The 25,648-nt window shown below is 42.3% G+C and overlaps 3 non-coding genes and 1 pseudogene across 3 annotated transcripts; 1 reads left to right on the top strand and 3 right to left on the bottom strand.

Moving 5' to 3' along the window:
* Positions 1 to 1,360: 1,360 nt before the first annotated feature.
* On the bottom strand, positions 1,361 to 1,474 carry LOC140280632 (U5 spliceosomal RNA). Its single transcript, XR_011909571.1, has one exon. It is a non-coding gene; the product is annotated as a U5 spliceosomal RNA (small nuclear RNA).
* Positions 1,475 to 18,421: 16,947 nt separating this feature from the next.
* Positions 18,422 to 18,535, top strand: LOC140280707 (U5 spliceosomal RNA). The gene has a single exon (XR_011909639.1). It is a non-coding gene; the product is annotated as a U5 spliceosomal RNA (small nuclear RNA).
* Positions 18,536 to 19,556: 1,021 nt separating this feature from the next.
* On the bottom strand, positions 19,557 to 19,740 carry LOC140280520 (U2 spliceosomal RNA). The gene has a single exon (XR_011909480.1). It is a non-coding gene; the product is annotated as a U2 spliceosomal RNA (small nuclear RNA).
* A 308-nt stretch (positions 19,741 to 20,048) lies between these two features.
* On the bottom strand, positions 20,049 to 20,173 carry LOC140280778 (U5 spliceosomal RNA; annotated as a pseudogene).
* Between the last annotated feature and the right edge of the window lie 5,475 nt (positions 20,174 to 25,648).

Here is a 25,648-nt window from a genome sequence, read left to right as displayed (position 1 = left end):
TGCTAAAAGTGCCCGTCCGTCTCTCACCACTGTGCTACCTTTCACCAGAACATGCGGATTTTTAATTAGAATGGCCACACCATCATTTTTATTTTGATTTGAGCCACTCCATATCGATAAATGGGGCCACATTTCCTCCCATTGTCTATGGTTTTTTAAAAAAGGTAGTCCACATTCTTGTATTAAAAACACATCTGATTTTATGGAATCTAAGAAGGATAAAATACTCTGGGCTCTTGTCTTTGATTTCACACTTCTCACATTTAGTGTTGAGAAGGTGAGAACCATTAAAAGCATAAAGGAAAGTAGGTATGTCATTTTCGTTTTTCTAAGTTATCAAAACAAATTACACACAGGTTATTTCTTGGGAAACTAGCTCTTCCTTCATTTCTTTAGGTGAAAAGTGAGTAGGGTGATCTATATTTCCTTTTCGGACTCTCTGTGTTGGCCTCTGACGCAATGTTGCATTTAACTTTGAGTCCCTGGGGGTTGATTGCAGAGCTGAAGTTAAAAAGGAGACCTCATTTGGTGAGTCGGAGGGGAAGACTCTAGGTTCTTCCACTGAAGAACTGTCTGAAAGGGACCTAACCCTTCCCCTCTTCTCTGATACCACTGGGGAATCAGAGGCTCAGATGCCGTCCTCTTCGGCTGTTGACCTTCTGGGCGGTGAGTATCTTCACTAGACTCACCTGTCTGCTCTTCCTCCTCATTTAGCGTAGCTCCACCCTCTGCCTGTGAATTCTCACAGACTTCAACACTGAGTGGTGAGGCCTCTACAGGCCCCTCCCCTTTTTGCTCCTCACTTCCAATCCAAGCTTTTGGCGGGAAGTTTGAATTTATTGGGTCAACCTCTTCACTTTGTTCACCAACTGCCACCTTTGGTCCTTCTCTTTGTTGGCTTGACTGTGGCTTTACCGTCTTTAATTTGTTGGCAAAAGATTTAGGGCAATCTCTGAAGAGGTGATTTAATTCTCCACAGAGATTACATTTCCTGCCATTTGGACACTCTCCAAAAGTTTGCCCAATTTCTCTGCTCTTCCCACATAACACCTTGGTACAAGCCTCAACCAGGTGCCCATGCTCACCACACTTGCGGCAGAACTTGGGCTGCCCCTGGTAGTGGATGTAACCTCGGTTTTCAAGGTGGCCAGAGTGTCGCCCACCCGCTGCACTGAGCACTCTTCAGCCCTTTTAAATGGTATAACTTTGCACTCCCGCACGCTCCAGCAAGCACCATTCAAGCAACAACTTTGCACTCCAGCTTCGAACATCGGCACAGTCGCAACAAGTAAGGCGACTCTACTCAGAGAAGTCACTCTGCACAGTAAGAAGATTTCTTTTGCACAGACAGAAAGGGCTTCACCCGCAAAGGTAAAGCCTGCCAAAAATAGAAACAACTCATTAGTGCTGCTCTCCACAGAAATCTTTAGTAAAAGGCGAAAGACTTGTACGTTATGAAGAGAAACCAGAGTACGATTATCCGTCACTGCGGGAGCAGGGCATCAGGCTAGTTGGCATAGCCACCTTCCCCATGGTGAGCTTTGCTTGGTTGAGACGCTTGCTCCCCCCCCCCCCTTGCTCCTCGGCTGACCAACTAGGAACAATCGGGCCCTATTCGATGGCTGCCTTGTCTTTTACTCTGTGCAAAAGACAAGGCAGCAACAAAAACACCACGAGAATCCCGTATTGAGGCTTTGTTCTGATCGCTCATTCGGTGTCGCGTTTCTTTCAAGCAATTCTCCCGGTTAGCCCACACTCGGCTCGCTCCCATAGCCGTGTTAAAGTCTACTTCGCATTCACTCTCTTTTCTCAGCAGAGTCTTGGGATTTTATCTATAAAATGAATTCCTTCACTCAAACTATGTGAAAACTGCTTTGTCCTTAATATTTACCATGTCTAGAAAGATTTAAACAAAAAAAACAACGTTGTACTTTGCAGTAAAAGAAAGAGCAAATCTAAAGTTTCAGGAATCCGAGAATAAGCTTACTTTCATGAGTTCTTCACGATTTCGGATTTTGCTATAAAATGAATTCCTTCACTCAAACTAAATTAAAACTGCTAAACCGCTAATCCGTTATATGTAAGGCAGATGTCAAATTCACCGAAATAGGATCAAAGGGTATTCGGCCAATCGAGCTGTAGCAGCTTCGGTAAAAGAGTATAAGTTGAAGAGTTTGTGAATAAAGGTGTGCGCACACATAGTGTGCTGTACGAAAATAGGCAGGGAGCAATGCCGGCTGGGGTATATGTTCTTGTATGTTGTCTGACTGTTTGATTTGAATGTGTTGTGTAAGTGTCCTGTTGAATGTTACATGTTTGGGCTTTGACACGCTTCACTGTGGTTGTTAACTGTGTGGTGTGTCCTGAAGTGTTATATGTTTGGGCTGTGTGACATGCTTAATGCTTGTCAGTAGCTACCCACTTATTCATATATAGCAACTGACAACATAAGAAGTCCGGAGATACTTTGATAGTAGTTGTAGAAGTATCCTTATTGATAATAGATCACTAATTCATAGTGATAGAACAGTAGATGAACAGGTGCTTGCACATGTCTCACGAAAATAAAATGGGTGTATGATTGCTGACGGCAGAGCAATACTGCCAAACTTATGAGTTCTTGTGGCAAACTTGATTCAGTGTCTTGACGTGTATACGCTGTTTCGCTGACTTGATTGTCACAAGAAACAAAGTGTGTTTGATAAGATCCGACCATTTTATTACGGGAGGATCAGTATGTATGGATTCTGATGTGACTGATAAACCCATTCGTATCTTAAGCATAATCTAATACGTGAGACAACGCCCTGGCACACGATAAAAAAAAAAAAGAGAGAGAGCGGTTTTGTGTCCCCACAGTCCATAATGTAGAAAAGAGAGAAAAAAGCCTTTCTGATTTGGTGTGTGTACTCATAGTGCAGAGTGTAGAGAAAAGAAAGCCGTTTTGGTGTCACGGGTGTTGTGACTTACACACACACATTTCTAAATTGAGAAAGGAAATTATTTTAGAGGAAGCACTAGAGTTTAGATCCCACATTTGTTGATAGGCATTCATTTATTTCTTCACTTCTGATGAAGTTTCAACAATAAACAACAAACTTTGTATTATGAGAAAGAACCAGACTCATTCTTCAGGAATCCGAAAATAAGCTCTATTTTATGAGTTATGCACGAATTCGGATTCTCCTATAAAACGAATTCATTAACTCAAACCAAGTTAAGACTGCTTTGTCCTTCATATTTATTCATGTCTAATCAAGTTTCAACGATAAACAACGTTGTACTTTGTAGAATGAGAAAGAACTTCTTCAGCAATAAGCATCTCTCGACATATGACGAAATACAGATTTTGCTATAAAATTAATTCCTTCTATCAGCCTGACTTAAAACTGTTTGTCCTCCTTATTTATCCACTTCAAATCAAGTTTCAACAATTAAAAAAAAATTGTAGTTTGAGAAAGAACAACTTAATCTTCAGCAATCAGTATAAAAAGAGGTGCAAATGCCAACCATACATACCTAAAAGGTGGAGCGGAAGTATTCAGCTGCAAGTAGGTGTGAATGTTCGACCATAATTTGTAAAAAGCGGGTAAGAAAAGGTTCGAATGCCCGACTATATATTAACAAAAGCGGGAGGAGAGGTCTTCGGATGAGAGTGGGTGAGAATTTCCAACCATAATCTATAAAATGCGGTGAAAAAAAATATGTGAATGCCTCATAGAACACTAAAAGCGGAAGTGTTCGGCTGCAAGAAGGTGTGAATGTCCGACTATATTTGGTGAAAAGCAGGTGAAGCAAGGTCTGAATGCCCAACCTTACATCATCAAAAGCGAGATCAGAGGTGTTTGGCTGCAAGAAGGCCATAGTTTGCCAAAAGTGGGTAAGGTGCGAATGACCGACTAAATATCAACAAAAGTGGGGGCGGAGGTCTTCGGATGCAAGTGGGTGTGAATATCCCACCATACAAGTATGGTGGAGAGGAAGCTGTGAATGGCCGACCATAGTAAAAGGCAGGTGAGAGAAGGTGCGAATGTCAAACCATACATAATCAAAACAGGGAGCGGAGGTGTTCTGCTCTAAGAAGGTGTGAATGTCCAACCATAGTTGGTAAAAAGCGGGTAAGAAAAGGTTAAAATACCCGACTGTACACAATCAATAGCGGGAGCGGAGTTGTTCGGCTACTAAAAGGTGTGAAAGTCCGACCATGGTTTGTAAAAAGCGGGTAAGAAAAGGTGCGAATGCCCGACAATGTATGATCAAAAGAGGGAGTGGAGGTTTTCGGCTGCAAGAAGGTCTGAATGTCCAACCATAATTTGTAAAAACCGGGGAAGAAAAGGCTCGAAAGCCCGACTATACACCATCAAAAGTGGGAGCGGAGGTGTTCAGTTGCAAGACGGTCTGAATGTCCATCAATAATTGCTAGAAAACATGAAAGAAAATTTTCGAATATCAAACTGCACATGATCATAAGCGGGAGAGGAGGTGTTCAGCTGCAAGAAGGTGTGAATGTCTACCCATAATTACTGAAAAATGGGTAAGAAAAGGTGCGAATGCCTAACCATACATCATCAAAAGAGGGAGCGGAGGTGTTCCGCTGTAAGACGGTGTGAATGTCCGACCATAGATGGTAAAAAGCGGGTAAGAAAAGGTTAAATTACCCGACTGTACACAATCAAAAGAGGGAGCGGAGTTGTTCAGCTAAGAGAAGGTGTGAAAGTCCGACCTTGGTTTGTAAAAAGCGGTTAAGAAAAGGTTCGTATGCCCGAATATACACCATCAAAAGCGGAAGCGGAGGTGTTCGGCTGCAAGATATTGTGAACGTCCGACCAAAGTTTGTAAAAAGCAGTTAAGAAAAGGTTCGAATATCTAACCAAACATAATCAAAAGCGGGAGCAGAGCTGTTCGACTGGAAGTAGGTGTGAATGTCAGATCATAATTTTCAAAAAGCTGATGAGAAAGGGTGAGAATGCCCGACTATACACCATCAAATGCGGTAGCGGAGTTGTTCGGCTGTGAGTAGGTGTGAATCTCCAACCATAATTGCTGAAAAATGTGTTAGAAAAGGTAAAAATGCCGGTCCATACATCATCAAAATCGGGAGAGGTGGTGTTCAGCTGCAAGAAGGTCTAAATGTCAATCAATAATTGCTAGATAACATGAAAGAAAATTTTCGATAATCAAACCACACATGATCATAAGTGGGAGAGGAGGTGTTCAGCTGCAAGAAGGTGTGAATGTCCACCCATAATACCTGAAAAATGGGTAAAAAAAAGGTGCGAATGCCCAACCATACATCATCAAAAGCAGGAGTGCATGTGTTCGGCTACAAGAAGGTGTGAACGTCCAACCAAAGTTTGTAAAAAGCAGTTAAGAAAAGGTTCGAATATCCAACCATACATAATCAAAAGTGGGAGCAGAGCTGTTCGACTGCAAGTAGGTGTGAATGTCAGAGAATAATTTGCAAAAAGCTGATGAGAAAGGGTGAGAAATCCCGACTATACACCATCAAATGCGGTAGCGGAGTTGTTCGGCTGTGAGTAGGTGTGATTCTCCAACCATAATTGCTGAAAAATGTGTTAGAAAAGGTAAAAATGCCGGTCCATACATCATCAAAAGCGGGAGAGGTGGTGTTCGGCTGCAAGTAGGTGTGAATGTCCATTAATAATTGCTTTAAAACATGAAAGAAAATTTTCGAATATCAAACCTTACATGATCATTAGCGGGAGAGGAGGTGTTCAGCTGCAAGAAGATGTGAATATCCACCCATAATTACTGAAAAATGGGTAGGAAAAGATGCGAATGTCCAACCATAAATCATCAAAAGCAGGAGTGGAGTTGTTCAGCTACAAGAAGGTATGAAAGTCCAACCATGGTTTGTAAAAAGCGGGTAAGAGAAGGTTCGAATACCCGAATATATACCATCAAAAGCGGAAGCGGGGGTGTTCGGCTGCAAGAAGGTGTGAACGTCCGACCAAAGTTTGTAAAAAGCAGTTAAGAAAAGGTTTGAATCTCCAACCGAACATAATCAAAAGCGGGAGCAGAGCTGTTCGACTGCAAGTAGGTGTGAATGTCAGATCATAATTGCTGAAAAATGTGATAGAAAAGACTAGAATGCCGGACAATACATCATCAAAAGCGGGAGAGGTGGTTTTTCGGCTGCAAGTAGGTGTGAATGTCCAGCCATAATTACTCACAAACGGGGGAAGAAAAGGTAGTATTTCCAGACCACACATGATCAAAACAGGGAATGGAGGTGGTTCAGCTGCAAGGTGTGAATGTCTGACTAAAGTTTGTAAAAACCGTGTAAGACAAGGGGCGAATGCCCGACAATGTATGATCAAAAGAGGGAGCGGAGGTTTTCGGCTGCAAGGTCTGAATGTCCAACCATAATTTGTAAAAATCGGGGAAGAAAAGGCTCGAAAGCCCGACTATACTCCATCAAAAGCGGGAGCAGAGGTGTTCAGGTGCAAGAAGGTCTGAATGTCCGACCAATAATTACTGAAAAATGGGTAAGAGAAGGTGCGAATGCCAAGTCATACATCATCAAAAGCAGGAGCGGATGTGTTCGGCTACAAGAAGGTTTGAATGTCCAACCATAGTAAGTAATAGGTGGGTAAGAAAAGGCTCGAATGCCCGACTATACACCATCAAAAGCGGAAGCGGAGGTGTTCGGCTGCAAGACGGTTTGAACGTCCGACCAAAGTTTGTAAAAAGCATTAAGAAAATGTTCGAATATCCAACCAAACATAATCAAAAGCGGGAGCAGAGCTGTTCGACTGCAAGTAGGTGTGAATATCAGATCATAATTTGCAAAAAGCTGATGAGAAAGGGTGAGAATGCCCGACTATACACCATCAAATGTGGGAGCGGAGTTGTTCGTCTGTGAGTAGGTGTGAATGTCCGACCATAATTGCTGAAAAATGTGTTAGAAAAGGTAAGAATGCCGGACCATATATCATCAAAAGCGGGAGAGGTTGTGTTCGGCTGCAAGAAGGTGTGAATGTCCAGCCATAATTACTCACAAACGGGTAAGAAAAGGTACTATTGCCAGACCATATATGATCAAAACAGGGAGCGAAGGTGGTTCAGCTGCAAGAAGGTTTGAATGTCCGACTAAAGTTTGTAAAAAGCGGGTAAGACAAGGTGTGAATGCCCGACAATGTATGATCAAAAGAGGAGCGGAGGTTTTCGGCTGCAAGAAGGTCTGAATGTCCACCCATAATTACTGAAACATGGGTAAGAAAAGGTGCGAAAGCCCAACCGCACATGATCATAAGTGGATGAGAAGGTGTTCGACTGCAAGTAGGTGTGAATGTAAGATCATAATTTGTAAAAAGTGGGTAAGAAAAGGTAAGAATGCCCAACCATAAATTATCAAAAGCGGCAGCAGAGTTTCGGCTGGTATTTATCAATGTCTAGATAGATTTCAACAAAAAACAACGTTGTACTTTGCAGTAAAAGAAAGTGCAAATCAAAAGTTTTAGGAATCCGAGAATAAGCTTATTTTCATGAGTTCTGCACGATTTCGGATTTTATATATAAAATGAATTTCTTCACGCAAACTAAGTTAACACTGCTTTGTCCTTCATATGTACCCATTTCTACATATATTTCAAGCATAAACTTCCTCATATTACCCTGAATGAGAAAGAGCCACACTTGTGATTAAGCCATACCTCCCTTTTGAGGAGTTCTGCATGATTTGGGATTTTATCTATAAAATTAATTCCTTCACTCAAACTATGTTAAAACGGCTTTTACCTTCATATTTATCAATGTCTCGATAGATTTAAACAAAAAAACAACGTTGTACTTTGCAATAAAAGAAAGAGCAAATCAAAAGTTTTAGGAATCCGAGAATAAGCTTATTTTCATGAGTTCTGCCCGATTTCGGATTTTATGTATAAAATGAATTCATTCACTCAAACCAAGTTAAAACTGCTTTTTCCTTCATATTTATCAATGTCTAGATCGACTTCAACAAAGAACAACATTGTATTTTGCAGTAGAAGAAAGAGCAACACTGAAGGATCAGGAATCCGAGAATAAGCTTATTTTCTTATGGGCAAGTGGGAACTGCTTTGTCCTTCATATTTATCAATGGATGGATTTCAACTTCTTCTACTGCAAAGTCCAATGTTTTTCTTTGTTGAAGTCGATCTAGACATTGATGAATATGGAAGGACAAAGCAGTTTTAACTTGGTTTGAGCAAAGCAATTCATTTTATAGCAAAATCCGAAATCGTGCAGAACTCATGAAAGCAGGCTTATACTCGGATTCCTGAAACTTTAGATTTGCTCTTTCTTTTACTGCAAAGTACAACGTTGTTTTTTTGTTTAAATATTTCTAGACATGGTAAATATGAAGGACAAATCAGTTTTAACATAGTTTGAGTGAAGTAATGCATTTTATAAGCAAAATCCCAAATCATGCAGAACTCACGAAATGCTTTTTCTGGCTTTTCACTGCTTTTTAAAAACTTTGGTCGGACGTTCACACCTTCTTGCATCCGAACACCTCCGCTTCCGCTTTTGATGATGTATATTCGGGCATTCGAACCTTTTTTTACCCGCTTTTTACAAACCATTGTCGGACTTTCACACCTTCTTGCAGCCAAACACCACCTCTCCCGCTTTTGATGATGTATGGTCCAGTATTCTTACCTTTTCTAACACATTTTTCAGCAATTATGGTCGGACATTCACACCTACTCACAGCTGGACACCTCCACTCCCGCTTTTGATCATACAATGTCGGGACATCGCTCCTTGTCTTACCAGCTTTTTACAAACTTTAGTCGAACATTCACACCTTCTTGCAGCTGAAAACCTCCGCTCCCGCTTTTGATGATGTATAGTCGGGCTTTCGAGCCTTTTCTTACCCGGTTTTTACAAATTATGGTTGGACATTCAGACCTTGCAGCCGAACACCTCCGCTCTCTCTTTTGATCATACATTGTTGGGCATTCGCACCTTGTCTTACCCGCTTTTTACAAACTATAGTCAGACATTCACACCTTGCAGCTGAACCTCCGCTCCCTGTTTTGATCATGTATGGTCTGGCAATACTACCTTTTCTTCCCCCGTTTGTGAGTAATTATGGCTGGACATTCACACCTACTTGCAGTCAAACAGCTCTGCTCCCGCTTTTGATTATGTTTGGTTGGATATTCGAACCTTTTCTTAACTGCTTTTTACAAACCATGGTCGGACTTTCACACCTTCTTGTAGCCGAACAACTCCGCTCCCGCTATTGATTGTGTACAGTCGGGTATTTTAACCTTTTCTTACCCGCTTTTTACCAACTATGGTCGGACATTCACACCGTCTTACAGCGGAACACCTCCGCTCCCGCTTTTTATGGTGTATAGTCGGGCATTTGAACCTTTTCTTACACGCTATTTACAAACTATGGTAGGACATTCAAACCTTCGTGTATCCGAAAACCTCCGCTCTCTCTTTTGATCATACATTGTCGGACATTCGCACCTTTTCTTACCCGCTTTTTACAAACCATGGTCGGACTGTCACACCTTCTTGTAGCCGAACACATCCGCTCCCGCAATTGATTGTGTACAGTCGGGTATTTTAACCTTTTCTTACCCGCTTTTTACCAAGTATGGTCGGACATTCACACCTTCGTACAGCGGAACACCTCCGCTCCCTCTTTTGATGGTGTATGTTCGGGCATTCAAACCTTTTCTTACCCGCTTTTTCCAAACTATGGTCGGCTATTCACAGCTTCCTCTCCACCATACTTGTATGGTGGGATATTCACACCCACTTGCATCCGAAAACCTCCGCCCCAAATTTTGTTGATATTTAGTCGGACATTCGCACCTTACCCGCTTTTGGCAAACTATGGCCTTCTTGCAGCCAAACACCTCTGATCTCGCTTTTGATGATGTAAGGTTGGGCATTCAGACCTTGCTTCACCTGCTTTTCACCAAATATAGTCGGACATTCACACCTTCTTGCAGCCGAACACTTCCGCTCCACCTTTTAGTGTTCTATCACACCTTTTTTTCACCGCATTTTATACATTATGGTTGGAAATTTTCAACCACTCTCATCCGAAGACCTCTCCTCCCACTTTCTTTAATATATTTGAACTTTAGTCGGACATTCAAACCTTCTTGCAGCTGAACCACCTCCGCTCCCTGTTTGATCATATATGGTCTGGCAATACTACCTTTTCTTACCCGTTTGTGAGTAATTATGGCTGGACATTCACACCTACTTGCAGCCGAACACAACCTCTCTCGCTTTTGATGATGTATGGACCGGCATTTTTACCTTTTCTAACACATTTTTCAGCAATTATGGTCGGAGATTCACACCTACTCACAGCCGAACAACTCCGCTCCCGCATTTGATGATGTATAGTCGGGCATTCTCACCCTTTCTCATCAGCTTTTTGCAAATTATGATCTGACATTCACACCTACTTGCAGTCGAAAAGCTCTGCTCCCGCTTTTGATTATGTTTGGTTGGATATTCAAACCTTTTCTTAACTGCTTTTTACATATTTTGGTTGGACGTTCACACCTTCTTGTAGCCGAACACTTCCACTCCTGCTTTTGATGATGTATGGTTGGGCATTCACACCTTTTTTTTGCCCATTTTTCAGGAATTATGGGTGGACATTCACACCTTGCAGCTGAACACCTCCTATCCCACTTATGATCATGTGTGGTTTGATTTTCGAAAAGTTTCTTTCATGTTTTCTAGCAATTATTGATGGACATGTAGACCTTCTTGCAGCTGAACACCTCCGCTCCCGCTTTTGATCATAAATTGTCAGGCATTCGCACCTTTTCTTACCCACTTTTTACAAACTTTAGTCGAACAGTCACACCTACTTGCAGCCGAACACAACCTCTCTCGCTTTTGATGATGTATGGACCGGCATTCTTACCTTTTCTAACACATTTTTCAGCAATTATGGTCGGAGATTCACACCTACTCACAGCCGAACAACTCCGCTCCCGCGTTTGATGGTGTATAGTCGGGCATTCACACCCTTTCTCATCAGCTTTTTGCAAATTATGATCTGATATTCACACCTACTTGCAGTCGAACAGCTCTGCTCCCGCTTTTGATTATGTATGGTTGAATATTCGAACCTTTTCTTAACTGTTTTTTACAAACTTTGGTTGGACGTTCACACCTTCTTGTAGCCGAACACATGCACTCCTGCTTTTGATGATGTATGGTTGGGCATTCGCACCTTTTTTTTACCCATTTTTCAGGTATTATGGGTGGACATTCACACCTTCTTGCAGCTAAACACCTCCTCTCCCACTTATGATCATGTGTGGTTTGATTTTCGAAAATTTTCTTTCATGTTTTCTAGCAATTATTGATGGACATTTAGACCTTCTTGCAGCTGAACACCACCTCTCCCGATTTTGATTATGTATGGACCGGCATTTTTACCTTTTCTAACACATTTTTCAGCAATTATGGTTGGAGATTCACACCTACTCACAGCCGAACAACTCCGCTACCGCATTTGATGGTGTATAGTCGGGCATTCTCACCCTTTCTCATCAGCTTTTTGCAAATTATGATCTGACATTCACACCTACTTGCAGTCGAACAGCTCTGCTCCCGCTTTTGATTATGTATGGTTGGATATTCAAACCTTTTCTTAACTGCTTTTTACAAACTTTGGTTGGACGTTCACACCTTCTTGTAGCCGAACACATGCACTCCTGCTTTTGATGATGTATGGTTGGGCATTCGCACCTTTTTTTTACCCATTTTTCAGGTATTATGGGTGGACATTCACACCTTCTTGCAGCTGAACACCTCCTCTCCCACTTATGATCATGTGTGGTTTGATTTTCGAAAATTTTCTTTCATGTTTTCTAGCAATTATTGATGGACATTTAGACCTTCTTGCAGCTGAACACCACCTCTCTCGCTTTTGATGATGTATGGACCGGCATTCTTACCTTTTCTAACACATTTTTCAGCAATTATGGTTGGAGATTCACACCTACTCACAGCCGAACAACTCCGCTCCCGCATTTGATGGTGTATAGTCGGGCATTCTCACCCTTTCTCATCAGCTTTTTGCAAATTATGATCTGACATTCACACCTACTTCCAGTCGAACAGCTCTGCTCCCGCTTTTGATTATGTTTGGTTAGATATTCGAACCTTTTCTTAACTGCTTTTTACAAACTTTGGTCGGACGTTCACAATATCTTGCAGCCGAACACCTCCGCTTCCGCTTTTGATGGTGTATATTCGGGCATACGAACCTTTTCTTACCCGCTTTTTACAAACCAAGGTCGGACTTTCACACCTTCTCTTAGCTGAACAACTCCGCTCCCTCTTTTGATTGTGTACAGTCGGGTAATTTAACCTTTTCTTACCCGCTTTTTACCATCTATGGTCGGACATTCACACCGTCTTACAGCGGAACACCTCCGCTCCCTCTTTTGATGATGTATGGTTAGGCATTCGCACCTTTTCTTACCCATTTTTCAGTAATTATGGGTAGACATTCACACCTTCTTGCAGCTGAACACCTCCTCTCCCGCTTATGATCATGTGCAGTTTGATATTCGAAAATTTTCTTTAATGTTTTCTAGCAATTATTGATGGACATTCAGACCGTCTTGCAGCTGAACACCTCCGCTCCAACTTTTGATGGTGTATAGTCGGGCTTTCGAGCCTTTTCTTCCCCGGTTTTTACAAATTATGGTTGGACATTCAGACCTTCTTGCAGCCGAAAACCTCCACTCCCTCTTTTGATCATACATTGTCGGGCATTCGCACCTTTTCTTACCCGCTTTTTACAAACCATGGTCGGACTTTCACACCTTTTAGTAGCCGAACAACTCCGCTCCCGCTATTGATTGTGTACAGTCGGGTATTTTAACCTTTTCTTACCCGCTTTTTACCAACTATGGTTGGACATTCACACCTTCTTACAGCAGAACACCTCCGCTCCCTGTTTTGATTATGTATGGTTTGACATTCGCACCTTCTCTCACCTGCCTTTTACTATGGTCGGCCATTCACAGCTTCCTCTCCACCATACTTGTATGGTGGGATATTCACACCCACTTGCATCCGAAGACCTCCGCCCCCACTTTTGTTGATATTTAGTCGGTCATTCGCACCTTACCCGCTTTTGGCAAACTATGGCCTTCTTGCAGCCAAACACCTCTGATCTCGCTTTTGATGATGTAAGGTTGGGCATTCAGACCTTGCTTCACCTGCTTTTCACCAAATATAGTCGGACATTCACACCCACTTGCATCCGAAGACCTCCGCCCCAAATTTTGTTGATATTTAGTCGGACATTCGCACCTTACCCGCTTTTGGCAAACCATGGCCTTCTTGCAGCCAAACACCTCTGATCTCGCTTTTGATGATGTAAGGTTGGGCATTCAGACCTTGCTTCACCTGCTTTTCACCAAATATAGTCGGACATTCACACCTTCTTGCAGCCGAACACTTCCGCTCCACCTTTTAGTGTTCTATCACACCTTTTTTTCACCGCATTTTATACATTATGGTTAGAAATTTTCAACCACTCTCATCCGAAGACCTCTCCTCCCGCTTTTGTTAATATATTTGAACTTTAGTCGGACATTCAAACCTTCTTGCAGCTGAACCACCTCCGCTCCCTGTTTTGATCATATATGGTCTGGCAATACTACCTTTTCTTACCCGTTTGTGAGTAATTATGGCTGGACATTCACACCTACTTGCAGCCGAACACAACCTCTCTCGCTTTTGATGATGTATGGACCGGCATTCTTACCTTTTCTAACACATTTTTCAGCAATTATGGTCGGAGATTCACACCTACTCACAGCCGAACAACTCCGCTCCCGCATTTGATGGTGTATAGTCGGGCAATTCTCACCCTTTCTCATCAGCTTTTTGCAAATTATGATCTGACATTCACACTTCTTGCAGTCGAACAGCTCTGCTCCCGCTTTTGATTATGTATGGTTGGATATTCAAACCTTTTCTTAACTGCTTTTTACAAACTTTGGTTGGACGTTCACACCTTCTTGTAGCCGAACACATGCACTCCTGCTTTTGATGATGTATGGTTGGGCATTCGCACCTTTTTTTTACCCATTTTTCAGGTATTATGGGTGGACATTCACACCTTCTTACAGCTGAACACCTCCTCTCCCACTTATGATCATGTGTGGTTTGATTTTCGAAAATTTTCTTTCATGTTTTCTAGCAATTATTGATGGACATTTAGACCTTCTTCCAGCTGAACACCACCTCTCCCGATTTTAATCATGTATGGACAGGCATTTTTACCTTTTCTAACACATTTTTCAGCAATTATGGTTGGAGATTCACACCTACTCACAGTCGAACAACTCCGCTACCGCATTTGATGGTGTATAGTCGGGCAATTCTCACCCTTTCTCATCAGCTTTTTGCAAATTATGATCTGACATTCACACCTACTTGCAGTCGAACAGCTCTGCTCCCGCTTTTGATTATGTATGGTTGGATATTCGAACCTTTTCTTAACTGCTTTTTACAAACTTTGGTTGGACGTTCACACCTTCTTGTAGCCGAACACATGCACTCCTGCTTTTGATGATGTATGGTTGGGCATTCGCACCTTTTTTTTACCCATTTTTCAGGTATTATGGGTGGACATTCACACCTTCTTGCAGCTGAACACCTCCTCTCCCACTTATGATCATGTGTGGTTTGATTTTCGAAAATTTTCTTTCATGTTTTTTAGCAATTATTGATGGACATTTAGACCTTCTTGCAGCTGAACACCACCTCTCCCGATTGTGATTATGTATGGACCGGCATTTTTACCTTTTCTAACACATTTTTCAGCAATTATGGTTGGAGATTCACACCTACTCACAGCCGAACAACTCCGCTACCGCATTTGATGGTGTATAGTCGGGCATTCTCACCCTTTCTCATCAGCTTTTTGCAAATTATGATCTGACATTCACACCTACTTCCAGTCGAACAGCTCTGCTCCCGCTTTTGATTATGTTTGGTTAGATATTCGAACCTTTTCTTAACTGCTTTTTACAAACTTTGGTCGGACGTTCACAATATCTTGCAGCCGAACACCTCCGCTTCCGCTTTTGATGGTGTATATTCGGGCATACGAACCTTTTCTTACCCGCTTTTTACAAACCAAGGTCGGACTTTCACACCTTCTCTTAGCTGAACAACTCCGCTCCCTCTTTTGATTGTGTACAGTCGGGTAATTTAACCTTTTCTTACCCGCTTTTTACCATCTATGGTCGGACATTCACACCGTCTTACAGCGGAACACCTCCGCTCCCTCTTTTGATGATGTATGGTTAGGCATTCGCACCTTTTCTTACCCATTTTTCAGTAATTATGGGTAGACATTCACACCTTCTTGCAGCTGAACACCTCCTCTCCCGCTTATGATCATGTGCAGTTTGATATTCGAAAATTTTCTTTCATGTTTTCTAGCAATTATTGATGGACATTCAGATCGTCTTGCAGCTGAACACCTCCGCTCCCACTTTTGATGGTGTATAGTCGGGCTTTCGAGCCTTTTCTTCCCCGGTTTTTACAAATTATGGTTGGACATTCAGACCTTCTTGCAGCCGAAAACCTCCACTCCCTCTTTTGATCATACATTGTCGGGCATTCGCACCTTTTCTTACCCGCTTTTTACAAACCATGGTCGGACTTTCACACCTTTTAGTAGCCGAACAACTCCGCTCCCGCTATTGATTGTGTACAGTCGGGTATTTTAACCTTTTCTTACCCGCTTTTTACCAACTATGGTTGGACATTCACACCTTCTTACAGCAGAACACCTCCGCTCCCTGTTTTGATTATGTATGGTTTGACATTCGCACCTTCTCTCACCCGCCTTTTACTATGGTCGGCCATTCACAGCTTCCTCTCCACCATACTTGTATGGTGGGATATTCACACCCACCTGCATCCGAAGACCTCCGCCCCCACTTTTGTTGATATTTAGTCGGTCATTCGCACCTTACCCGCTTTTGGCAAACTATGGCCTTCTTGCAGCCAAACACCTCTGATCTCGCTTTTGATGATGTAAGGTTGGGCATTCAGACCTTGCTTCACCTGCTTTTCACCAAATATAGTCGGACATTCACACCTTCTTGCAGCCGAACACTTCCGCTTTTAGTGTTCTATGAGGCATTCAGATATTTTTTTTCACCGTATTTTATAGATTATGGTTGGAAATTCTCACCCACTCTCATCCGAAGACCTCTCCTCCCGCTTTTGTTAATATATAGTCGGGCATTCGAACCTTTTCTTACCCGCTTTTTACAAATTATGGTCGAACATTCACACCTACTTGCAGCTGAATACTTCCGCTCCACCTTTTAGGTATGTATGGTTGGCATTTGCACCTCTTTTTATACTGATTGCTGAAGATTAAGTTGTTCTTTCTCAAACTACAATTTTTTTTTAATTGTTGAAACTTGATTTGAAGTGGATAAATAAGGAGGACAAACAGTTTTAAGTCAGGCTGATAGAAGGAATTAATTTTATAGCAAAATCTGTATTTCGTCATATGTCGAGAGATGCTTATTGCTGAAGAAGTTCTTTCTCATTCTACAAAGTACAACGTTGTTTATCGTTGAAACTTGATTAGACATGAATAAATATGAAGGACAAAGCAGTCTTAACTTGGTTTGAGTTAATGAATTCGTTTTATAGGAGAATCCGAATTCGTGCATAACTCATGAAATAGAGCTTATTTTCGGATTCCTGAAGAATGAGTCTGGTTCTTTCTCATAATACAAAGTTTGTTGTTTATTGTTGAAACTTCATCAGAAGTGAAGAAATAAATGAATGCCTATCAACAAATGTGGGATCTAAACTCTAGTGCTTCCTCTAAAATAATTTCCTTTCTCAATTTAGAAATGTGTGTGTGTAAGTCACAACACCCGTGACACCAAAACGGCTTTCTTTTCTCTACACTCTGCACTATGAGCACACACACCAAATCAGAAAGGCTTTTTTCTCTCTTTTCTACATTATGGACTGTGGGGACACAAAACCGCTCTCTCTCTTTTTTTTTTTTTATCGTGTGCCAGGGCGTTGTCTCACGTATTAGATTATGCTTAAGATACGAATGGGTTTATCAGTCACATCAGAATCCATACATACTGATCCTCCCGTAATAAAATGGTCGGATCTTATCAAACACACTTTGTTTCTTGTGACAATCAAGTCAGCGAAACAGCGTATACACGTCAAGACACTGAATCAAGTTTGCCACAAGAACTCATAAGTTTGGCAGTATTGCTCTGCCGTCAGCAATCATACACCCATTTTATTTTCGTGAGACATGTGCAAGCACCTGTTCATCTACTGTTCTATCACTATGAATTAGTGATCTATTATCAATAAGGATACTTCTACAACTACTATCAAAGTATGTCCGGACTTCTTATGTTGTCAGTTGCTATATATGAATAAGTGGGTAGCTACTGACAAGCATTAAGCATGTCACACAGCCCAAACATATAACATTTCAGGACACACCACACAGTTAACAACCACAGTGAAGCGTGTCAAAGCCCAAACATGTAACATTCAACAGGACACTTACACAACACATTCAAATCAAACAGTCAGACAACATACAAGAACATATACCCCAGCCGGCATTGCTCCCTGCCTATTTTCGTACAGCACACTATGTGTGCGCACACCTTTATTCACAAACTCTTCAACTTATACTCTTTTACCGAAGCTGCTACAGCTCGATTGGCCGAATACCCTTTGATCCTATTTCGGTGAATTTGACATCTGCCTTACATATAACAGATTAGCGGTTTAGCAGTTTTAATTTAGTATGAGTGAAGGAATTAATTTTATAGCAAAATCCGAAATCGTGAAGAACTCATGAAAGTAAGCTTATTCTCGGATTCCTGAAACTTTAGATTTGCTCTTTCTTTTACTGCAAAGTACAACGTTGTTTTTTTGTTTAAATCTTTCTAGACATGGTAAATATTAAGGACAAAGCAGTTTTAACATAGTTTGAGTGAAGGAATTCATTTTATAGATAAAATCCCAAGAGTCTGCTGAGAAAAGAGAGTGAATGCGAAGTAGACTTTAACACAGCTATGGGAGCGAGCCGAGTGTGGGCTAACCGGGAGAATTGCTTGAAAGAAACGCGACACCGAATGAGCGATCAGAACAAAGCCTCAATACGGGATTCTCGTGGTGTTTTTGTTGCTGCCTTGTCTTTTGCACAGAGTAAAAGACAAGGCAGCCATCGAATAGGGCCCGATTGTTCCTAGTTGGTCAGCCGAGGAGCAAGGGGGGGGGGGGGGAGCAAGCGTCTCAACCAAGCAAAGCTCACCATGGGGAAGGTGGCTATGCCAACTAGCCTGATGCCCTGCTCCCGCAGTGACGGATAATCGTACTCTGGTTTTTCTTCATAACGTACAAGTCTTTCGCCTTTTACTAAAGATTTCTGTGGAGAGCAGCACTAATGAGTTGTTTCTATTTTTGGCAGGCTTTACCTTTGCAGGTGAAGCCCTTTCTGTCTGTGCAAAAGAAATCTTCTTACTGTGCAGAGTGACTTCTCTGAGTAGAGTCGCCTTACTTGTTGCGACTGTGCCGATGTTCGAAGCTGGAGTGCAAAGTTGTTGCTTGAATGGTGCTTGCTGGAGCGTGCGGGAGTGCAAAGTTATACCATTTAAAAGGGCTGAAGAGTGCTCAGTGCAGCGGGTGGGCGACACTCTGGCCACCTTGAAAACCGAGGTTACATCCACTACCAGGGGCAGCCCAAGTTCTGCCGCAAGTGTGGTGAGCATGGGCACCTGGTTGAGGCTTGTACCAAGGTGTTATGTGGGAAGAGCAGAGAAATTGGGCAAACTTTTGGAGAGTGTCCAAATGGCAGGAAATGTAATCTCTGTGGAGAATTAAATCACCTCTTCAGAGATTGCCCTAAATCTTTTGCCAACAAATTAAAGACGGTAAAGCCACAGTCAAGCCAACAAAGAGAAGGAGACAACTCAGGGAGACAACTCACCGACAGCCTCGTACTGATTCGAGACATCATTGATTACGCTAGAGACAGAAACACCCGGATTGTCATCTTAAATTTAGACTTTGAAAAAGCATTTGATCGGGTCTCGCATCAATATCTCTTTCAGGTGTTGCAGCCATCGAAAAGGGCCCGATTGTTCCTACTTGGTGAGCTTTGCTTGGTTGAGACGCTTGCCCCCCCCCCCCCCCCCCCCCCCCGCTCCTCGGCTGACCAAGTAGAAACAATCTCTTCGATGGCTGCCTTGTCTTTTACTCTGTGCAAAAGACAAGTCAGCCACAAACACCACGGGAACACCGTATTGAGGCTTTGTTCTGACCACTCATTCGGTGTCGCGTTTCTTTCAAGCAATTCTCCCGGTTAACCCGCATCGGCTCGCTCCCAGAGCCGTGTTAAAGTCCACTTCGCATTCACTCTCTTTTCTCAGCAGATTAAAAGAAAGTTTCATCTTGGGCTCCCTGAAACTTCCATCCTGCACCGCTGTTTGCTTTTTCACAAGAGCAGAGGAGAGCGCACCGTTCCCAGCGGCACTGCAGTACCGGGTCGAGGCTTGGAGTGAACGGAGCAAGCTTCTTTTTCAACTCCTATTCTTAAAAATCCATTTAATATGTAGTCCTCGTATAGAGGACATATTAAACTGATAAGAACAGATACTACACTTGATCTTAGCCAAAAGGCCGAGAAGCGATAACTGTCCACTGTTTCAGGTCCGAGGGCCCTTGCTGGCACAATGCGCACTTGTAGCAGTGTTCTTTTTATGGCCATAGGTGGCCAGAGTGTCACGTTGCACCTCCGCCCACCCGCTGCACTGAGCACTCTTCAGCCCTTTTAAATGGTATAACTTTGCACTCCCGCATGCTCCAGCAAGCACCATTCAAGCAACAACTTTGCACTCCAGCTTCGAACATCGGCACAGTCGCAACAAGTAAGGCGACTCTACTCAGAGAAGTCACTCTGCAAAGTAGCAAGATTTCTTTTGCACAGACAGAAAGGGCTTCACCCGCAAAGGTAAAGCCTGCCAATAATAGAAACAACTCATTAGTGCTGCTCTCCACGGAAGTCTTTAGTAAAAGGCGAAAGACTTGTGCAAAAGACAAGGCAGCAACAAAAACACCACGAGAATCCCGTATTGAGGCTTTGTTCTGATCGCTCATTCGGTGTCGCGTTTCTTTCAAGCAATTCTCCCGGTTAGCCGACACTCGGCTCGCTCCCATAGCCGTGTTAAAGTCTACTTCGCATTCACTCTCTTTTCTCTGCAGACTCTTGGGATTTTATCTATAAAATGAATTCCTTCACTCAAACTATGTTAAAACTGCTTTGTCGTTCATATTTACCATGTCTAGAAAGATTTAAACAAAAAAAACAACGTTGTACTTTGCAGTAAAAGAAATAGCAAATCTAAAGTTTCAGGAATCCGAGAATAAGCTTACTTTCATGAGTTCTTCACGATTTCGGATTTTGCTATAAAATGAATTCCTTCACTCAAACTAAATTAAAACTGCTAAACCGCTAATCTGTTATTTGTAAGGCAGATGTCAAATTCACCGAAATAGGATCAAAGGGTATTCGGCCAATCGAGCTGTAGCAGCTTCGGTAAAAGAGTATAAGTTGAAGAGTTTGTGAATAAAGGTGTGCGCACACATAGTGTGCTGTACGAAAATAGGCAGAGAGCAATGCCGGCTGGGGTATATGTTCTTGTATGTTGTCTGACTGTTTGATTTGAATGTGTTGTGTAAGTGTCCTGTTGAATGTTACATGTTTGGGCTTTGACACTTCACTGTGGTTGTTAACTGTGTGGTGTGTCCTGAAAAGCCTTTCTGATTTGGTGTGTGTGCTCATAGTGCAGAGTGTAGAGAAAAGAAAGCCGTTTTGGTGTCACGGGTGTTGTGACTTACACACACACATTTCTAAATTGAGAAAGGAAATTATTTTAGAGGAAGCACTAGAGTTTAGATCCCACATTTGTTGATAGGCATTCATTTATTTCTTCACTTCTGATGAAGTTTCAACAATAAACAACAAACTTTGTATTATGAGAAAGAACCAGACTCATTCTTCAGGAATCCGAAAATAAGCTCTATTTTATGAGTTATGCACGAATTCGGATTCTCCTATAAAACGAATTCATTAACTCAAACCAAGTTAAGACTGCTTTGTCCTTCATATTTATTCATGTCTAATCAAGTTTCAACGATAAACAACGTTGTACTTTGTAGAATGAGAAAGAACTTCTTCAGCAATAAGCATCTCTCGACATATGACGAAATACAGATTTTGCTATAAAATTAATTCCTTCTATCAGCCTGACTTAAAACTGTTTGTCCTCCTTATTTATCCACTTCAAATCAAGTTTCAACAATTAAAAAAAAATTGTAGTTTGAGAAAGAACAACTTAATCTTCAGCAATCAGTATAAAAAGAGGTGCAAATGCCAACCATACATACCTAAAAGGTGGAGCGGAAGTATTCAGCTGCAAGTAGGTGTGAATGTTCGACCATAATTTGTAAAAAGCGGGTAAGAAAAGGTTCGAATGCCCGACTATATATTAACAAAAGCGGGAGGAGAGGTCTTCGGATGAGAGTGGGTGAGAATTTCCAACCATAATCTATAAAATACGGTGATAAAAAATATGTGAATGCCTCATAGAACACTAAAAGCGGAAGTGTTCGGCTGCAAGAAGGTGTGAATGTCCGACTATATTTGGTGAAAAGCAGGTGAAGCAAGGTGTGAATGCCCAACCTTACATCATCAAAAGCGAGATCAGAGGTGTTTGGCTGCAAGAAGGCCATAGTTTGCCAAAAGCGGGTAAGGTGCGAATGACCGACTAAATATCAACAAAAGTGGGGGCGGAGGTCTTCGGATGCAAGTGGGTGTGAATATCCCACCATACAAGTATGGTGGAGAGGAAGCTGTGAATGGCCGACCATAGTAAAAGGCGGGTGAGAGAAGGTGCGAATGTCAAACCATACATAATCAAAACAGGGAGCGGAGGTGTTCTGCTGTAAGAAGGTGTGAATGTCCAACCATAGTTGGTAAAAAGCGGGTAAGAAAAGGTTAAAATACCCGACTGTACACAATCAATAGCGGGAGCGGAGTTGTTCGGCTACTAAAAGGTGTGAAAGTCCGACCATGGTTTGTAAAAAGCGGGTAAGAAAAGGTGCGAATGCCCGACAATGTATGATCAAAAGAGGGAGTGGAGGTTTTCGGCTGCAAGAAGGTCTGAATGTCCAACCATAATTTGTAAAAACCGGGGAAGAAAAGGCTCAAAAGCCCGACTATACACCATCAAAAGTGGGAGCGGAGGTGTTCAGCTGCAAGACGGTCTGAATGTCCATCAATAATTGCTAGAAAACATGAAAGAAAATTTTCGAATATCAAACTGCACATGATCATAAGCGGGAGAGGAGGTGTTCAGCTGCAAGAAGGTGTGAATGTCTACCCATAATTACTGAAAAATGGGTAAGAAAAGGTGCGAATGCCTAACCATACATCATCAAAAGAGGGAGCGGAGGTGTTCCGCTGTAAGACGGTGTGAATGTCCGACCATAGATGGTAAAAAGCGGGTAAGAAAAGGTTAAATTACCCGACTGTACACAATCAAAAGAGGGAGCGGAGTTGTTCAGCTAAGAGAAGGTGTGAAAGTCCGACCTTGGTTTGTAAAAAGCGGGTAAGCAAAGGTTCGTATGCCCGAATATACACCATCAAAAGCGGAAGCGGAGGTGTTCGGCTGCAAGATATTGTGAACGTCCGACCAAAGTTTGTAAAAAGCAGTTAAGAAAAGGTTCGAATATCTAACCAAACATAATCAAAAGCGGGAGCAGAGCTGTTCGACTGGAAGTAGGTGTGAATGTCAGATCATAATTTGCAAAAAGCTGATGAGAAAGGGTGAGAATGCCCGACTATACACCATCAAATGCGGTAGCGGAGTTGTTCGGCTGGGAGTAGGTGTGAATCTCCAACCATAATTGCTGAAAAATGTGTTAGAAAAGGTAAAAATGCCGGTCCATACATCATCGAAATCGGGAGAGGTGGTGTTCAGCTGCAAGAAGGTCTAAATGTCCATCAATAATTGCTAGAAAACATGACAGAAAATTTTCGAAAATCAAACCACACATGATCATAAGTGGGAGAGGAGGTGTTCAGCTGCAAGAAGGTGTGAATGTCCACGCATGATACCTGAAAAATGGTTAAAAAAAAGGTGCGAATGCCCAACCATACATCATCAAAAGCAGGAGTGCATGTGTTCGGCTACAAGAAGGTGTGAACGTCCAACCAAAATATGTAAAAAGCAGTTAAGAAAAGGTTCGAATATCCAACCATACATAATCAAAAGCGGGAGCAGAGCTGTTCGACTGCAAGTAGGTGTGAATGTCAGATCATAATTTGCAAAAAGCTGATGAGAAAGGGTGAGAATGCCCGACTATACACCATCAAATGCGGGAGCGGAGTTGTTCGGCTGTGAGTAGGTGTGAATCTCCGACCATAATTGCTGAAAAATGTGTTAGAAAAGGTAAGAATGCCGGTCCATACATCATCAAAAGCGAGAGAGGTTGTGTTCGGCTGCAAGTAGGTGTGAATGTCCAGCCATATTTACTCACAAACGGGTAAGAAAAGGTAGTATTGCCAGACCATATATGATCAAAACAGGGAGCGGAGGTGGTTCAGCTGCAAGAAGGTTTGAATGTCTGACTAAAGTTCAAATATATTAACAAAAGCGGGAGGAGAGGTCTTCGGATGAGAGTGGTTGAAAATTTCCAACCATAATGTATAAAATGCGGTGAAAAAAAGGTGTGATAGAACACTAAAAGGTGGAGCGGAAGTGTTCGGCTGCAAGAAGGTGTGAATGTCCGACTATATTTGGTGAAAAGCAGGTGAAGCAAGGTCTGAATGCCCAACCTTACATCATCAAAAGCGAGATCAGAGGTGTTTGGCTGCAAGAAGGCCATAGTTTGCCAAAAGCGGGTAAGGTGCGAATGACCGACTAAATATCAACAAAAGTGGGGGCGGAGGTCTTCGGATGCAAGTGGGTGTGAATATCCCACCATACAAGTATGGTGGAGAGGAAGCTGTGAATGGCCGACCATAGTAAAAGGCGGGTGAGAGAAGGTGTGAATGTCAAACCATACATAATCAAAACAGGGAGCGGAGGTGTTCTGCTGTAAGAAGGTGTGAATGTCCAACCATAGTTGGTAAAAAGCGGGTAAGAAAAGGTTAAAATACCCGACTGTACACAATCAATAGCGGGAGCGGAGTTGTTCGGCTACTAAAAGGTGTGAAAGTCCGACCATGGTTTGTAAAAAGCGGGTAAGAAAAGGTGCGAATGCCCGACAATGTATGATCAAAAGAGGGAGTGGAGGTTTTCGGCTGCAAGAAGGTCTGAATGTCCAACCATAATTTGTAAAAACCGGGGAAGAAAAGGCTCGAAAGCCCGACTATACACCATCAAAAGTGGGAGCGGAGGTGTTCAGCTGCAAGACGGTCTGAATGTCCATCAATAATTGCTAGAAAACATGAAAGAAAATTTTCGAATATCAAACTGCACATGATCATAAGCGGGAGAGGAGGTGTTCAGCTGCAAGAAGGTGTGAATGTCTACCCATAATTACTGAAAAATGGGTAAGAAAAGGTTCGAATGCCTAACCATACATCATCAAAAGAGGGAGCGGAGGTGTTCCACTGTAAGACGGTGTGAATGTCCGACCATAGATGGTAAAAAGCGGGTAAGAAAAGGTTAAATTACCCGACTGTACACAATCAAAAGAGGGAGCGGAGTTGTTCAGCTAAGAGAAGGTGTGAAAGTCCGACCTTGGTTTGTAAAAAGCGGGTAAGAAAAGGTTCGTATGCCCGAATATACACCATCAAAAGCGGAAGCGAAGGTGTTCGGCTGCAAGATATTGTGAACGTCCCACCAAAGTTTGTAAAAACCAGTTAAGAAAAGGTTCGAATATCTAACCAAACATAATCAAAAGCGGGAGCAGAGCTGTTCGACTGGAACTAGGTGTGAATGTCGGATCATAATTTGCAAAAAGCTGATGAGAAAGGGTGAGAATGCCCGACTATACACCATCAAATGCGGTAGCGGAGTTATTCGGCTGTGAGTAGGTGTGAATCTCCAACCATAATTGCTGAAAAATGTGTTAGAAAAGGTAAAAATGCCGGTCCATACATAATCAAAATCGGGAGAGGTGTTGTTCAGCTGCAAGAAGGTCTAAATGTCCATCAATAATTGCTAGAAAACATGAAAGAAAATTTTCGAAAATCAAACCACACATGATCATAAGTGGGAGAGGAGGTGTTCAGCTGCAAGAAGGTGTGAATGTCCACCCATAATACCTGAAAAATGGGTAAAAAAAAGGTGCGAATGCCCAACCAATGTTCGAATACCCGAATATATACCATCAAAAGCGGAAGCGGGGGTGTTCGGCTGCAAGAACGTGTGAACGTCCGACCATAGTTTGTAAAAAGCAGTTAAGAAAAGGTTTGAATATCCAACCGAACATAAGCAAAAGCGGGAGCAGAGTTGTTCGACTGCAAGTAGGTGTGAATGTCAGATCATAATTGCTGAAAAATGTGATAGAAAAGACCAGAATGCCGGAC

The sequence above is a fragment of the Leuresthes tenuis genome, unplaced genomic scaffold (genome assembly GCF_036924035.1).
Source record: "Leuresthes tenuis unplaced genomic scaffold, fLeuTen1.0.hap1 SCAF_21, whole genome shotgun sequence".
NCBI lineage: Eukaryota > Metazoa > Chordata > Actinopteri > Atheriniformes > Atherinopsidae > Leuresthes > Leuresthes tenuis.
This window is presented reverse-complemented; position numbering and strand designations above follow the sequence as displayed.